Below are 17,335 nucleotides of genomic sequence, written 5' to 3' on the forward strand. Positions count from 1 at the left end.
CAATGCCATGTCTTCAAAACACATGGATTAAAATCTTTCATTTTAGACTATTCATTTACTCTGTTACTGGATCAAATCTATGCAGTTCTGTTAATTTTAGCAATACAGTCCATGGACACTGGACCTCAAAAACATTGTAAATACAAAAAGAGGGTGAGAAACATCAGTGGGTGGCACTGACCTTGGAGATAACTGTCTTTTCTTTCAATTTCAGAGATGATAATGGTCTAATTCAGACATCAGGCAACATAGTGATGTTAGAAGGATAAATCCAGACTTGGCCTTCTTAACTTAGATGCTAAATGTGATGTCTGTAAATATGAACTGACATCCTAAACCCACTGGAATGTGTCTGGGTTTGCATGTGGGAATGTGATGCTTTAGCTCCTAAAGAAAACTGTAGCTGCGAACAACCCTTCAAGAGTTGTTCATTGTCAGTGCACCCTACTGACAAATTTTCCTTCCTTAACCACAGCCATTACCTTCTATCTTACAGGACATGCTCAGACCACTGGGATGATGGAGGCCTCTTTGGTCATCTAAAGTTACAAGATTTGCATTGAGAATGCTTGACTATAATTTGCTCTTACAAATCTCAGGTCTGTTAGAAACTGGAGTTGAAAAGAGAGTTCCACATGCCTGCAAACAGAGTAAGAAATAGCTAAGAACAAGCAGAAGAGGTTAGCTTTCACCAAAAGCCAGCACAAGATGCTCACTCCATTTCACAACTCTCCCATGAACTGGAGGAAACAGTTTTTGTTTACAAGTAATGTGAGAAGGAAGCCAAGAGCTTTTCTTACAATAGCCATCTAATCAAAGCAGTGGAATGCAGTGAAATCATTAATACTCATGAATTTTCTGAAAGACCGGTGATTGACTCAGTAGTAACTTGAGTGTTACATGTGTGAGTTTGTGCTGGACTTTTTTTTACCAGAGAGGTGAAACAACCTTAAAATTATTAGCTGAGTCTGTGCTTTACACTTACATTACACTCTCCTCTGCCCATGTCTCTGTGGGAGCCCCATTCTAGTGAAAGTGCAATGTGAAAATATGAATCAGCTAAACACAATTCATTTTAACAATGTTCCTTCCAGGGTCCATAAATACCTATAGATTCAAATGGTCATGAAAGGATTGTTTAAGATGTAAATTACACATATACTGGCTATTTTGACATAAATTTAAAAATAGCCCTAATGTTGTCATGATGAGTAGTACAGAGTAGCCTAAAGGATTTTCTGTCTTCCTTTGAACATTTTTTTTATTTTGTGTAAAATACTGTAATGCAAGTATTGTGCACCATTGAAGTGATAGTAAAGATTGCCATTAAAAGCTATTGCTGTATTTAAAACCTGGCAATTAGTTCAACAAATGATTTTTGTTTTGTTTTTAACAAGCAGGTGATAAAAAAGGGAGCAATGAAAGAAGTTCATGAGATGGAAGCTATAAGCTAAAGTGAATGATCAGTCAAGGCTGTCAACATTTTATGTAGTGTATTTCTCTTTTGTTGCTATTTATGTTCCAATTCAGAAATAAGGGGGATTTGTCTCTTCAGCCCCCTGCCAGACTGGAGCAGACTGTTACATTGCACTGTGTTTGAGCTGCACAGAAAACCTAAGAGTCGATTTTTATTATATTCATTTTAATGTAGAGGATACCTTTATTTCTCTAGCAGTAAAGTCACCTCTTTTTCCTTGCCATTCACTCAGGTCTGTGTCAGTTATTTCACATGAAGGACAGGATGCATTTCAAATTTAGTGTTGTCATGCACAGATACCTGAGGTACTACAATAATCCCATGATTTTATATGGTGAGCAGACTAGTCTGCCATATAGCAACGTGGCTTTAGAGAGAAGTGACTGCCTTTTAGTTCCACAATTGCATCCTTTTCTGATTTACATTCAGCTCTTGTACACACTTTCTGCAGAAGCACTACATAATTTAGTGTAGGGAAGAAAACGGCTAGGTATACGGTAAAAATCTGGTTGGTATGAGTTATTTTTTCTCTGCTTCGAAGAAGGTAGGGAGGCAAAGGCAACGAGATAGGAGCATGCTAATGTCTTACCATTCACTTGATTTTTTTTCTCATCATGGATATGTTCTTTTCTTATGACCCCTGCAAAATGGCATTACCATTAGATAGTAAGCAAAAAGACCTCTCTAAAAATATAACACTTTAACAAATTGTTTAGCAATGACTGCATGCAGCCATCAGGAAAAAACACTGACTAGGATGACAGAATTCCAATACTGAATGTGAAAGTATTAAAATAATCTGAGGATTGACTGGAAAAGAAAAGCCTGATTAAATTTTCTTGATAGCTTCTGTGGCAGAAAAGAAACCAGACGTCTCTCTGTCTATATTTATTACTGGAACCTCTGTTCATTCTTCTTGGCTACTGTAATAGAGGGGGGATATTATCTCCTCTTGGGAACTGAAAGGCTCAGCCGGAAAGATATTGTCACTGTTCAGCCATTGAGTCTAAATTTCTGTTTTTAAGACTGTTCTAACCTTTGCCCAAAACCAAAAATGAACCTGCCAAGTATTTTCTCCCTCTTTACAAGGATTAGAAGCACTGAAATACCATAAAAGAGATAGTTTTAATGTTTTAAAGTTTAGGCCAAACAGTGTTGGGGAGATAAAAGAGTATCTAAACCTTATTCCTTAAAAAAAGAGAAGTGAAAACATTCAGATAAACATCCACATAATATTTTTGTTTTGATTAGAATGGTCTTTTTATCATTGCTACTTTCCATCAATCATAGTTTAATAATCATCTCGATTTTTTTCTGTATGTTTGCTGGTTTTTCCTTTCACTATTATGGTTTCCCCAAATCTTTGACAATAACCAAAACAGAATGAATAGAGGATGAATGAGGCAGTAAATCTTAAATTTCAGCTTTAAAAAGTTTTTCTGGAAGGTAATGGTAAAGAAAAGCTGTACATTATCTAGGTAACTGCTAGATTATCTACCAAAATACCTCATTTCCTATGGAATAATGATTAATAGAAATCTAAACCACACAGGTAGAAGTCCATTCTGTTACTTTCAGGCATGTACACTGTTGATTACTAATTTGAGGCTATTCTCTGCATCTAATGCATATTAGAGGTCTACTTTACTTGTAATTTTTACCAGTCTAAAAGAAAAGCCTTTATTAGCCTTATGTGTAGGACTGTTCCTAGTCTAAACTCGTGACAAGACTGACACAAGTCTGAACAAGTGTAAATGTGCTTTTTACATGACAAAAAGAGCTTGTGCTGACTGAGACAAGCACGATACACCGCTCTAAACATCCACCTCTAATGACATTAATCTTTCTTGTGATACCTATTTGCTATGGACCTGTTGCAACTTTCAAATCTCTCAGGACTTTGTCAGCAGCTTAAATCAGGGGCCATTTTACTATCACTAGAGTGGAAACGAAAGCCACATCTGTGTTAGCATTTTTGTCATTATGGCTATACCAGTTAGGGGATATGATGTTTAGTGACATTTTTATACGCACACAACCAGCAACATAAGCAAATCTATTCATAGCTTCAACTTTTATGCAAGTAGTCAGCATAAACTGCATGGGCAAAATATCACTTTTACTGTTAGGAGATGCATCTCTGCTAGAAGGAATTTCCAATTCATTGGGAGGCCCTTTCTAATGGAGACAAGAGGTAAGAGAGCGACATGATAGTGCTTTCTCTGAAATGTAATTTGTTATGATTGTTTTGTCCTGGAGTTGAACACCTTAAAATATTCTGTCTAATGTTGTTTGTTTCCTCTGTGCTGAAGGAAAATAGAACAAAATAAGAGATATTGAGTCTATGAAGCAATGTGAATGAAATACATAAGGAAGAATAACCTTCTGGAAAAGTTTTGCAGAAAAGTATTCAATTTATTAACTTCTTAAAAGAAAGCATCTAAGATTGAAAAAAAGTGAAACAGTACTATGCTTCTGGGGAAAAAAAAGGCAGAAAGGTTTCTGATTGTCTCTCATAATGCTATGTGTCTCATGTTTTTGCATGTTTCAATAATTTAATTAGGGTACAATTGAATTTATGAGGTGGAAGGATTTTAAATCTTTAAAATGTACATTTTAAAATGTAAATTTTTTAAATGATGCACCAAATCCTGAGTAAAGTGGATAGAGTCAGCTCCACTCTTTTCAGCTGCTATTTGGATTACCATAAAATGATGTTAAAAGTGCTGAGATTATTCTCTGTCACAGAGGCCAGTTGCACAGAGCTTTTTGTACAAAGCCACCCTCTTACTCTACAAAATGGATGGCTGCACAAAACCTGCCTGTTGGATTTGTTCCTTTACTTGTGTGTACAGTGATTGCTGGCTGGACCCAACATTGTGTTCAAAGGGTAGAGACATTTGGGTGCCAGTATCCAGAGTTGCACTTGTTGCTTTTTGCTACCTGATATCCTTTAAATATATTTTACTACCATGAGAAGTATTTGACATGAAGGGATGCTTCTGGACAAAGAGATCTTGCAGTCAGCAATAATGATGACTCTTTCATACTTTTACAGACAGTAGCATTTAAACAGCTAAGGAAAGCTATGTGCCAAAATGGACAATATATATGTGATATTCCTCATAGTTCCAAGTGTGCAGAAGTTTAGGCTTTTTTTCTTCAAAACATTGGATGTGAGAGAAGCTAGGGGTTCATTGGATGCAAACTCCAGAGTGTACAATGAAGTCATGCAATAGTATGATACAGAAGAAAGTTAACTAAACAAACATGTTAAAGTGATTGCAGGTGAATGCTGTTTGATCTGTGCTTTGTATTTTGATCAACATTTTGCACTTTGATCAACACTTTGCCAACATGCCAAGGCAATGTTATGCCTTTTGTATGTCATGGAAATGCCATGGAAAATTTTAGCAGTGAAAATGCTGAGAATTTTCAGTTTTATGTCTCAAAACCAAACAGAATCTATTAAATTTCCTACATATGAAACAGTAATTATTTTTTTCCTATTGACAAGATAATAACTTGTTGTTTTTTCTCCTACAATACCCCTGTGTTTTCTCTGGAAGCCTGAATGATTCTTTTGAACTCTGCATGATGTTATAATGGGATTTCTTTGCTTTGATAATACCTTCTGATGAATTGAGAGTTCAGTATTTCTGAAATAGTTTGTGTATACACTCCTTCTACGTTAAGGACAATATATTAGGGTGCTGGCCATGTGGGGTTTTTAGGTGAAAACGCCTTATGACAGTGGACTAAATACATCTTGCGAAAATCAGATATAATTTTGGATATCTCTGTGGACAGCTGACATTTGAGCACTGGGAAAAAAATGCAGAGACAGAGGAACAAGTCTTAGATACTGGCCTATGCACTGCAGAGGCTCATTAAGACACAGGGCAAAAGTGAGCTGTGATGAACAAACAGGCTTCATACTAAAATATGAGGAAGAAGAGGGGAAAGTGAATTGCTTAAAGTGATCATCCAAATTCAAAATTGAAGATCTGAGATGGAAGGGAGCTGTGGTTCAAAAGACAAGCCTTGATTTAGAGAAGAAAAATCACTGACAACCTTGAAGAATGTGGAGAAGTGCTGGGAAAGGAAAAGGATGAATAAGTCAAGTATAGTACAGATATGAACATTTCTTATTCTACCAAATAGAGATTGAAAGAGCTACAGACTTTCTGTTGTGCATCACACCTGTCAAATGTGCATGAAAATGGTAAAAACCAGACAGAACAATTAATTCCCTCACTGGGCTTTGAGAGGGTATGGATGATTTTTTTGGGGATTTGGGAATAGAAATGAATAACATTGGATTTAGCAGCTACACACCCCAAAGCACAAGCTACTGCTTAAAATCTTCCCTTCCCCAAGAAATTAAGGGCAGGTGTGAATCTGCATTTGGCTCCTCTCACAACAGTATCTATCAGGGAGAGGTCAATGACGTGTAACTTACCTGCTGGCCACTTTTTCCTCCATCCAACGAGGCTCAGCTTTTCCTATAAACTCACAGCTCGGAGGGGTACAGTTGATTGGCTTTCCTTCTGTTCTGTTCCTCTTCTTTGATTTACAGCAGTCTCCCACACTTTTTTCATAGGTCCTTTTCTAACTTCACTGATAAGGGATTTCTCTGTGTCCAATTAGCAAGGCTAGTGTATCAGGCTGGAACTAGATAATTAAAAGAATGAAAAGACGCAGAGTGACCTTGGTTCACAAACCTCCATGGGCAATTTATAAAACTTTAAAGATTTCAGGAAAATGTATTAATGTTATTATTTTATATCTTGTTCATCTGAAACAGGTCAGTTGTTTTTATATAACTTCAAGGTCTGTCTAAAATAAAGAAAAAGGTGAATTTCTTTAATTTTTTCTTTTTCTTTTTCTCTTTTTCAAACCATGCTTTTTATAATTATACATACCTAGGACAAAACTGCACTTTTCAAGTTTCCAAATGGGGGAATGACTTTACTGTATTTTATTTAAAAGATTATTGTTTGCATTGAAGGGAGAATATGAGTGGCTCAATTCTCATGGTAAATCCAGAGCAGTAGAAACCACACAAAGCAAGAAACTCCACGCTTCATTTTATCTCGCTTGCCTCTCACATATTTGTTTAGAAGGAGCAAGGGAGAGATGTAGTAGCTGGGTAAAGTCCTTATTTGGCTCTTCCTTTTGTGCTATTTATATAGTGACATATTTGTGCTTTTAGCAAAGAACAAAGGTGCCAAAAAGTAATGGGGGAGGTGTAACTAATAGGTTTGAAATTCATCTTACATAGTTGGACTCAACTAAATGAGAGGGAGATGTAGTTCAGTTATTTACACTTCAGTGATGGCTGAAAGAGGGAGATGGCAGAGCTATCCAGAGCTGCCTTATCCAGGGGATCATAGCAAAAAGGGGTCTCAGGCAAAGACACTCTAGAGGTGCCCTTCTCTCTGCCTGGCTGTCTGTCCCTCTTTTGGGTATAACTCTAGTCCAAATGTCTAGCTTAGACTAGATGTTTAATTTTCATTTAGCTGTCTAAAGTTCAGAAAAATATATCCATTAGAAAACTAGGCTGGTATAACCCTGTGTTTACATAAAAGTTTAAAGAGATATTTTGATTAATAGAGTGTTGGTAAATTGTCTTATAGCGAAGAATTTGAGCTTTTCTGGCTAATCTAAAAGAAATTAGAATAATCTCTTGTTATCAGATGTATAGGTCAACAGATGCCAAAGAAGGAAAGAAAATACCTCTTACTGCAGGTGAATTCTTGGCTTTTAGATGCCTTGAGTTTCCACTGGTATTGGATTATTTAGTCTTTGCTTTTGTGCCAGTTTGATTCCAGGTACTATGCTGTGTTATTTTTGCTGGGGCAATTTAGTTTTCTTTCCTTTGTGTATGAGTCTCTCCTATGCGGATGCAAATTTTCATGTGTGTGTGTGTCCACAGGATGAAATCTGCTGAAAAAATTAAATATAGCTATATGGACTGAGCAGAGAGAAGAGTCCTCAAAAAAAAAAAACCAACAAAAAAATCCAGTCTATGGGTCTTTACTCATTTACAGGGTTCATTATAAGAAAGTGTTCCCATCTTGGTTGCAGAGAAATGGAATATATCCACTTCCAGATAAAGAACTCAAATTTAAAGAACTCAATAAAATGAAATACTTTTATTCTCCTAATTCCTTAAGACCCTGAAAATAGGCAGGGTGCTATAATGTGATTCCAAAAATCTGCATTCAAATATTCCTGGCTCTATTTCAAAGTCCCCATGTGTATATATCTAGAGGTTGAGGCCAAAATATTTTTCAAATAGTTTTTCTCAAGATATTTCAACAGACAACCCTGTCATCATTAAAATGGCAAGTTTCACTGCCCAGAAATAAGGAGCATTTTCAGTTATGTGTCTCACCTCTGGGGTTTTGTTTTCTCCATGTCTGATGTGCTTTTTCACATTTGTTTGCTTCTAAGACATATTGCAAAGCTTGGACAGCAGGGTTTTGTTATGGTATGCAGGCATAGCTTGCATCCCAGATTTTTAGCACCAAGCATTACTCTCCTACTAGACAAAAGTAACAGCTGATTTCTTACAAACAATGGAGTAACTGATTTCTTACAAATGATGAAGTATCAACATTTCACTGGTAGGCATGGTTTAAAGCTCCACTTAAAAAATAATGACAGACATAAAAAGTGTGACCTTAAAACCATTGCTGCCCCTAAATCTTCCCTACAGCTTTCAAATTTTCTTCCCTCTAGGTTAGCACTTTCTCTTTTACTGTTACCCTCTCTCTGTGCAGTTTTTGCAGGTTCTGAAATAAACCTTCCAATTTACAATCTGTCTATTATTGGCACTTAATTATTAAACCCTTTCACAATTAAGTCATTTCAGTGTCTTGAGAACTTATTAGCTAGGAATTAACTCTTTGTTCACACATTTACTATCTATGCTATAGTCCCTAGAGATTTTCTTCATAGATCTTATTATTCCATAATGCTAATTGGTGCCAGTGGAGGATACCTAAATGCCAAGCTATTTTCAGCTGATCTACTGCTATTTCACTAATGAACTTGTACCATGAACAGAATAAAGCTAGAGCTCCAACAGAAATGGATGTGTTTGGATTTCTCACAAATGCTTCTGTTGAATTGGCAGAAGGGTGCACTTACTCGTAAAATGCATGAACAAATTTCAGCTGGCCAATCAACATCTGTTATAGAGATAAATGTGAGCCAAAATTTCTTGTTCTAACACTCAGTATTTGGCCTAGAAAGAATGATTATTTAAACTTTTCATGGCTAGATCCCAAATACAGTCTCGGAGCCAGCTAAAGCATCTACCAGAAAGGTAGGCCATACTCCATATCCGGCTGGAAGGATGCTTGTTAGACTTGGTTTATTTTTAGTTCAGTTTTTCAGTTCTTTGGCTTTTTTAAATCTAAGTTTTCATTTACATTATAGTAGTACTTTAAAGAGCTAATAAATTCAATTGTTACTATTACAAATTTTATTTAACTGAATATGCAAATAGCCAGATTCTTTGCGGACTTTTGAGTATAGGTTTTTGTAGAAGCTATGCACATGAAAAGTTTGATAATAAAAGTTTGACATAAAGTAGGGTTTGAATGAATAAAAAAAAAAATTCCGAGTAGATATTGATTTCAACAATCATATTAAAAATACTAACATTTCAGAAGAAAAGCTCAAAGCTGATAAAATGTTTTTTCAATATTTTTCCTTTTGTGACATTTTTAAAACTTTCTAATTTCATGACAAAGGTGTTTTCTGGGGATATAGATTCACTGTGCTGAACTGCTCCCTATAAATTTTTTCATTTCCTGAGCCTCTCATATTGGAACAATAGATTGGATGCTGAGCTGCTTTTTTCCTGAATAAACCAAGAAAAAAAAAACCTTTCCTCTGGGAGAAACTGCACTGCCTGCAGTACTCTGTCCTGCAAACTATATTAAATTATCTTTGAAGGTTATCTGTAATATTCTGCTGAATATCAAGAGGTGTCACTGTTGAGCAGTAAAAAACCTCACTGAGTGAATTGCCCTTGTGAGGTTTAATTTCAACTTTTTTCCTTGGAGGTGTGGAAAATGGTCTCCAACCCAATGGCCTGTTAAGGCTGAAACAACATCACACTGCAGAAAGGACCCATAGAAGATAACAAAAAAATTATCCTTGTCACAGAGGTCAAGGAGTGAAAAATATCAGAGGTCTTTCTCAATTCTAATTTCAACATGGAGATATTCTAACTGAGTCGAGCAACCACATATATCTCATGTTCTGAGAATTCTGTAATTGTCTGTTGTAGAAAAATAATGCTTTGAAGGAGTACAAGGAAAATGACATTATAATCCAATCTCAGGCATGCTACATGCTCTGTCCAAGATTTGGGTTAGAGCCTGACCATCACGTCATTTTGGTGCAATTTTGCCTTTATAGATAGGTTTCCTTTGAATCTTAGCTAATGTTACCCAGCCATCATATATTTTGAGATGTCCTTCTTCATTTTTAAGAACAAGGAAGCTTCTCCTTTATTCATCATTTTTCCAGCCCTTAGATCCTACAAGCTTTGTTTTTCACTTATGCTACCATCTTAAACTTTCTACACAGAAGCAGATGATGGAAGAAAAGGGGATTTGATTAATAAAGTGCATTTTTCCTCATTCCCTGACCTGAGAAACAAGAAATCTCTGCCCTCAGGTTTCACATAGGAAAAATTCACCAGAACAGGAACCCTGGGATCTCAGGGCCAAAACCATTTTCAAATGCAGATGGAAGGTGTCACGGTGTCACAGTCCTCAGCCAGACTGATTGGAAGTTCCTCTGACTACTGACATCTCACTGCAAATTCCAATGTAGTTGCTGAACACTTGCTTGTACTTCTCTTTGTTTACCTTGGACTTAACGTTTTTAAAGCTTTCATGTTCCAGATAGCATCTCTTTCATCTGCCATGGTGTAAATATAAAGTTTCTCATTCAGATCCATGTTCCTTTTTGAAGGGTTTCATTGAAGACTCTCTTTCCTTGAGGTTATTCTATACCAAGTAGCACATGCAGAAGCTTAAACAGGATAGCATCATTATTATTAATTTATTAAAATCAGCTTTGGAGTTTTCCACTCTTACTCCCTTTAGATTGACATGAAAACAAAATGAAGTATACTTATGTGAAAGTCTATTGATGTAAGAAAATTTTATCTTGATGGGCTATCTTCAAAGGGAAGGAAATCTTCCTCATGGGAAAAAAAAAGTAAAAACTTTTTGTCTTTTAATATAGTTATGAGAAAGGACAGAGGTCAAAAGTTTTTCCTTGTTTGTATACAGTTATGGAGCCACAAGTCTCTCACTAAATTTGAAGCTTATAGAAGAAAGCCTGTGATGAAAGTGCAGGTTTCTTTCAAATGTTTGTCTTCTTTTTGACAGGGTACTTTGTTTTCAGCTGGAGAGCTAAATAAGCCTAGAAATACTCAAAAAAACTTTCAGCCATAGATAAAGGCAAACATATCTCCCAGTGAAGAAAAGTTTAGTTCTATTGATCTAGTAAGGTCTGGTCAAAGCATAAGATGAATACATATAAGATGAATACACTTAGAGATAAAAGGTAAGTGTGTGAGAGCGCATTTTGGCTGGGGGTCAGGGGTTTTCATGGCACAATGACCCTGGAACCTCGAAAAACACTGGCAGTGGGAGCAGCGGGGGAAACAGCCAATGTTTCATGGTGGTGTTGTTCCATTTTATGAAGAAGGGCCATCAAGTCAGACTATTTATATAAAATGTTTCAACTCTGGTTTAGTTCTACTGAGTTTTAGCCTCTGGACTTCTGTACTTATAAAAGGTAAATGGCAGGGGATTTTCAGGATATTTTTCTCTCCTCTACACCACTGATTAAATATGTCTCTCTTTTGTCACTGATGAAAGATGCCTTATGAACTCAACCCCTGAGAATGAAGGGTTCCCCCAGACAACACCAGTTTTGTGTTAGAACTTTACTGAGAGTTACTTGTATGGCCCTTGAACCAGCTCCACTGTCTGTGTAAATTTGTTTCCTTGGTCCTCTTTTGGGAGGTAAGGCATTCAGCTACAACTTGAATAGGAGTTCCTTTTGAGTGTGTATGCTGATGTATCTGACCTCTTCTCAACACAGGCTGCCCCAGGTCTCAGTCCTGCAAACCCAGACAGGCTGGTGGCTTTAACCAGCACCTCTGAGAGGTCTATTTGTGGCTGGGTCCATGTGTGCTTTCCTTGTAGCAAAGGAAAGGAGCTTGCTCCAAGTTAGTTTGGGTTTTCTTGAGAAATGGAGAACTTTGGACACTGGAAAACTTGTGACTTTTGGTAGAGACAGTCAAAAATGTGAGTACAAGCTTATTAAAACCACTAATTAGAACCCAGGACCATTTCCTATCCCATTTCATATATTTTTGTTTAGCCCTGAGTTTCCATGGGATCCAGGACCCTGGGAAGCTTAGAGAGTCATGTCACTGAAGAGAGATTACCTCCTATTGGTCCATTATTTTAATAGACTAGGGTTTACATACTAATCCTGTTTCTCCCACTGGAGTCTGCATTAATAATAAACCAAGTGTCATTAACATATGTGCAAGGATGTTTGGAAGTATTTAAGTTTCATTTTGCATTAAGTGACAGCTCCTCTGAAATCACTGTTGTTAAGGAAACTGTTGCACCATGCAGGAGCTGATCAAAGGGAAGACCCTGAAAAATAAGAAATCATGCAAGTCAAGATGTTCATAAGTACTTATTGAATATAGAACTCATGAACACAGATCATGCTGAAATGGTGTCAGTTAAAACCAGACTGAAGTAGTGGATATGGATTTAAGTATTTAATTTGAGAAACTCATTGTTGAAAATTTCTTGGGGGAGTTTAATATTATGAGAAAAAAGGCTCTAGGGGGTTCTGCATGTGAAAGCAGGTTAAGCAATAAGTAGAATTAAAACAATTGGATGTATGGATTAATGCCTGTATTTCACATTTTTCTGGTTTGCAGATATTCAAGGTGATGTTGGAAACTGAAGTGTGTGGAGGAAAAAGAACCAAAAAAAAAGTGGTTTTCAAGGAAGACTGCAAAGTTTGCAAGGTCTGCCTGAAGACTTTGACCAGTTTGATTTATAAAATAGATGCCAGTGAGGCAACTTACAGTGTTTATTGATAGCTTAGAAATATTTGAAAAAAAAACCAAAACAACCCAACAGAAAGACCAAAAACTGGCTTTAAAAGGGTGTACTATAGGAGAAGACATAATCAGTTTATGAAAGCTGAAGCCAAATATGCAAAGGAAACAAATATCGAAGAATATTCATAGGACTAATATTGAGCAATAAAACATATTGTTGAAGGAAATATTTGGTTCTCCATGGCCTCATCGCCAGGATGAATCTTTCCAGAAAGTGTGTTTGAGTCAAGCAGAACTCAGTAAGGGCAAAAGCAAGGGTGTCTGTTTTAAATTTAGTGACCTGTGATCTACAAGAAAGCCAGTTGTATTTATCTCTTACATATACGCAAAATTACAATAAATGGTGAAGCATGAATTTTAGAGGTATTCTATTGGTTTCAATAGGCCTTCCTGAATTAAGGTTACAAAATAAGTTTTATACTCTAATAGCAGGACCCTGTTTTATGATCATCTCTGGTGCTATGAAGAAATGGCATGGCTATCAAAAAAGTCCTTAGAAAGAGAGGATCCTGCAGTTAAATAGAATTTGATGTGAGTTGGGGGCTGGATTTGCAAAGGTGTTAAGGAATGCTTTTCTGCTACTCTTAAAAGACTGCAAACTTCTAAAAGGTTTGTGGAAGAGCTGCCTTAGCTCAGTTGGTCAGAGGATGGCTCTAATAACATCAGTTTTGGGTTTGATCCCTGAGCTGGACATGATGATTCCTTCCAAATCAGAATATTTCATGGTTCTGTGAACACAGACCAGAGGTATGGGGGTAACCATGTGATTTGGGAAATCTCAGATGTAACATTGTACAAATATTGTCTCTTATAGGCTATTTTAAAATACTGTATACCAAAAGCCCGTGGTGGTATTCCTTTTTCTGACTCTGTGAGACATTAGCCATGAACCGCACATCAACACAAGCAACATATATAGGCTGCATAATTTGGAAAGCCAAGGAATTCACCATCTCCACCATAGTTCACAAGTAGAAATTACAGTAGTTCCTAGGGAACTCTCATTGCTCCATTGCAGGAAAGGCAGGATGGCTCTGAATGTACAGCAACATCACAGACCCAGTGATGGTGAAGTTGCTGTCACCCTTTCTTTCACAGCTGGGGAAAGGACACTGGCGTTCTCTGCTTAGGCATCCTGAAGGTCAGAAATAAGTAATTGTCTGGGCCTGTTACTATTTCTCACACATTCTTTTCATATGCAAAGGAACAAAAAGCAAAAATAACTACTTCAAAAGTGTGAAGTATGATGTTTCTTAATAGTTAAATTGGGTTACAGTATGGCAATACATGCTACTGATAGTGTCAAGATACAGGAAGCATAGATATTGTGTTTATTAAAGGTTGCAAAATGGGGGAGATACCTTACATATCCTCAGAAGTTATTCTCTTTCATCAAAATAACACATGAACATCAGTCAAACACAGTAATAAGAAAGTTCTTTATCTTATAATGAAAAAGAAATGATACCTTGAAAATATAACTGATGTCAGCATTGATACTGGCATGGACAGAGAAAAGAATTGTTCTTTGTTGAGTGAAGAAAAATTGGATTTATCTCTAAGAATACCTACTCCAATCCCTTCGTTTTGATTTCTTTTAAAAAGTTCAGTAAAAAGTTTGAATGTTCTTTCTGCTTTTGGTTCTTTTTTTTCTTTTTTTTTTCTCCTAGTCCAGTAATTTTTTACATTTGTTTTCCTTCTAATTAGGAGGGAGATTCTTCTCCTTCCTTCCACTATGTCTCTGAAAGAACTAAGAAAAGGCCTGTTTGTTTCTGTTGTGCTAATCCCTTTTTCATATGGTTGTGCACAATGCCTAAAATGATGAGAGCATCTGCATGTGGTCTCTGAATATATTTATTTTGACAAGCTCTCAAGAGACGAAACATGGAAATTACCATATTCTACTTTGTTATCTGTGATGAGTTTCCAATTCCAATCTTCTTTTGTATCCAGCATGAGTTCTTCATTTCCAATGGTAAAACTCCAGTGGCTATATTTATTTATTTTGTAATGAACCAAAAGTTCAGTTCTTGCTTCCCTAGGGCTCATGTTTGTGGGAAGGGTATAATCACACAATTGTAGTCTGGGCGGCGTACCAAGGGCACCTTGTGTGAAGACCTTTTCCTGCCTGGCTGTGTTACTTTAGACACACAACTATGAATTAAATGCAATTTTAGCTGAAAGTGAATTTCTCTGCTTTTCATTTAATGGGAAAAAAAGAGAAGAGAAAATGTTTTGCTTTAAGTTATGTTCTTGTGGGGCAAAAAATAAAAAAACCCAAACAAGCATGAAAGCGAGGGGCCTTAACGGGCTGTATCTTTTCCTACCTTGGATACAAGCTAAGGGTCTTGAAAATTACTGTCTTTTATATGGAGGTTTACAGTAAGCCAAATTCCAGCAGGCATTTGTAACAGGCTGAGTGTGTGCACTTACTGATATTGAGTTGTTTTGACAGAATTTATAAAGTTTTAACATGTAAATTTCTCATTTACCACAGTTCTCAAATACCAGGAGAATCTACTTTTTGAGGTTGTACAAAATGTCTTCAAGAACTGGTGTAGAAAATTAGTTGGAGTAACTTTTAAGGTTTTTTTTCCCTTAAAGACAGCTAAAAATTACTGTATGTAGTCTAAAAACCTCATAAGAAAACTGTCCAAGTTCCAGGAGAACAAATAGCATTGGCTAAATAAAAATTATATTTTAATATTTTCTTTAGTATCAGCTGTCAAAGACATCTCTGCTTCAAATGTGGGGTGAACTGCCACACAACTGTATCACAACATGCATTTAACAATTCAGGCTCTGAGCTGATGAGTGGGGAGTAAAGATAAATTGTGGATTTGCATTGTAACACTAAGTACATGCACTTGAAAGATAATAGAAAAGGTCGCTGATTTACTGCAAAAATGGATCTGAGAGTTACCTGGTTGGGTGCAATCTACTTGCTAGTGTAGAGCAAAAGGTTATGCAGGAATTAGGGCTTCTTCCCCCAAAAAGGCAGTGGAATCAATAACTCAGCTGAAGTGTATCTACACCAATGCATGGGCAACAAAAAGAAAAACCACTGTGCAACAGCAGAACTATGACACAGTGGCCATCACAGAAACACAATGGGTTGAGTTGCACAACTGGAATGCTCCAATGGATGGCTATGAGCTCTTCAGAAGGGATATCTGAGGAGGAATAATTCTGTATGTTAGGGAAAGTTTTGCTTGTCTAGAGCTTAATGATGGTGTCAGTATGATGGTGAGTATGGGTAAGAATCAGAGGAAAGGCCAACAAGGAAATTGTCATGGAGGGAGTGTTATAGACAACCCAACCAGGATGTAGAAGAAGTTGAAATATTCTATCAGCAACTGGAAAAACTCTTACAAGTACTAACCTTGTTCTCATGAGAAACTTCAACTTAACAGACAGAAATGCAACACAACAGAGAGGAAACTGATTAGGAGATTCCTGGAGTGTGTGTAACTTTCTGATGCAGGTGGTAAGTGACCCAGCTAGGGAAGGTGTCCTGCTGGACCCATTGATTTTGAATAAAGAAGGACAGGTGAGTGATGTGATGTTTGGAAGCCATCCTAGGCCCAGAAATCAAAAAATTATTAGTAGCAAAATTGTTACCTTGGACTGCCAGAGAGGAGACTTTGGCCAGTTTAGGAAACTGGTTGGGAGAGTCCCTTGAGATGTATTACTGGAGCGTAAAGAGGAGTCCAGAAAGGCTGGACATTCTTCCAGAAAGAAATCTTACAGGCCTAGGAGCAGGCTGAAAAATAGGGTGTTGTGGAAGAAGATGAGCCTGGGTGAACTGAGAGCTTTGGCTGGAACTCAGGAAATAAAGGAGAATTTATGAGCTTTGAAAGAAAGAGCAACTCAGCAGGACTACAAGGATGTCATGAGGTTATGCAGGGGGATATTAAAAGCACTAAAGTCCAAACAAAACTTAAAAGACAATAGAAATGTGTCTAGAAATACATCAGGAATAGAAGGACAAACTCCGCTCTTTATTGGATGCTGGGAGAAACAGTGACAAAAGATGAGGAAAAGGCTGCAGTATTTCTTTGCCCCAGTCTTTAATAGTAAGACCAGTTGTTCTTTAGGTATGCAGTCCCTCCACTGGGAGACATGGACAGGGAACAGGATGAAGCCCCCATAACCTGGCAGAAATGATCTGGTGATCTGTTGCTCTCAGACACACACAGGTCTATGGGATGAGATGGTAGCCACCCAAGGGTACTGACAGAATTGGTGGAGATGCTTACCAAGCCGCTTTCAACCATTTACCAGAAATCTTGTCTCACCAAGGAGGTTCCAGTGGGCTGAAGGTTTGCAGGTGTGACACCTATCCACAGGAAGTGCTGGAAGAAAGATCTGGGGAAGTACAGACCTGTCAGCCTGACCTTGGTGCTAGGGACAGTCATGGAGCAGATCATCTTGAGTGCCATCATGCAGCACCTACAGGGGGGATCAGAATCAGCCAGCAGGAGTTTGGGAAAGGCAAGTCCTGCTTAGCCAACCTAACCTCGACCCAGTAGGTGGATAAGGAAAAGGCTGTGGCTGGTGTCTACTGGTGTTTGCTAGGACTTTACTGAGGACTTGGCACCATTTCCCACAGCATTCTCCTGCAGAAAGTGGCTGCTCATGGCTTGGGTGGATGCATTGTTTATTGG

General features: G+C 37.4%; 1 long non-coding RNA gene across 1 annotated transcript; it reads right to left on the reverse strand.

Moving 5' to 3' along the window:
• Positions 1-482: 482 nt before the first annotated feature.
• On the reverse strand, positions 483-15,738 carry LOC111925718 (uncharacterized). Its single transcript, XR_002862413.2, has 4 exons — positions 15,592-15,738; positions 5,940-6,151; positions 2,067-2,117; positions 483-639 (listed from the first exon to the last, which is right to left on the reverse strand). It is a non-coding gene; the product is annotated as an uncharacterized LOC111925718 (long non-coding RNA).
• Between the last annotated feature and the right edge of the window lie 1,597 nt (positions 15,739-17,335).

Source organism: Cyanistes caeruleus, chromosome 2 (genome assembly GCF_971803275.1).
Source record: "Cyanistes caeruleus chromosome 2, bCyaCae1.hap1.1, whole genome shotgun sequence".
NCBI classification, from domain to species: Eukaryota; Metazoa; Chordata; class Aves; order Passeriformes; family Paridae; genus Cyanistes; species Cyanistes caeruleus.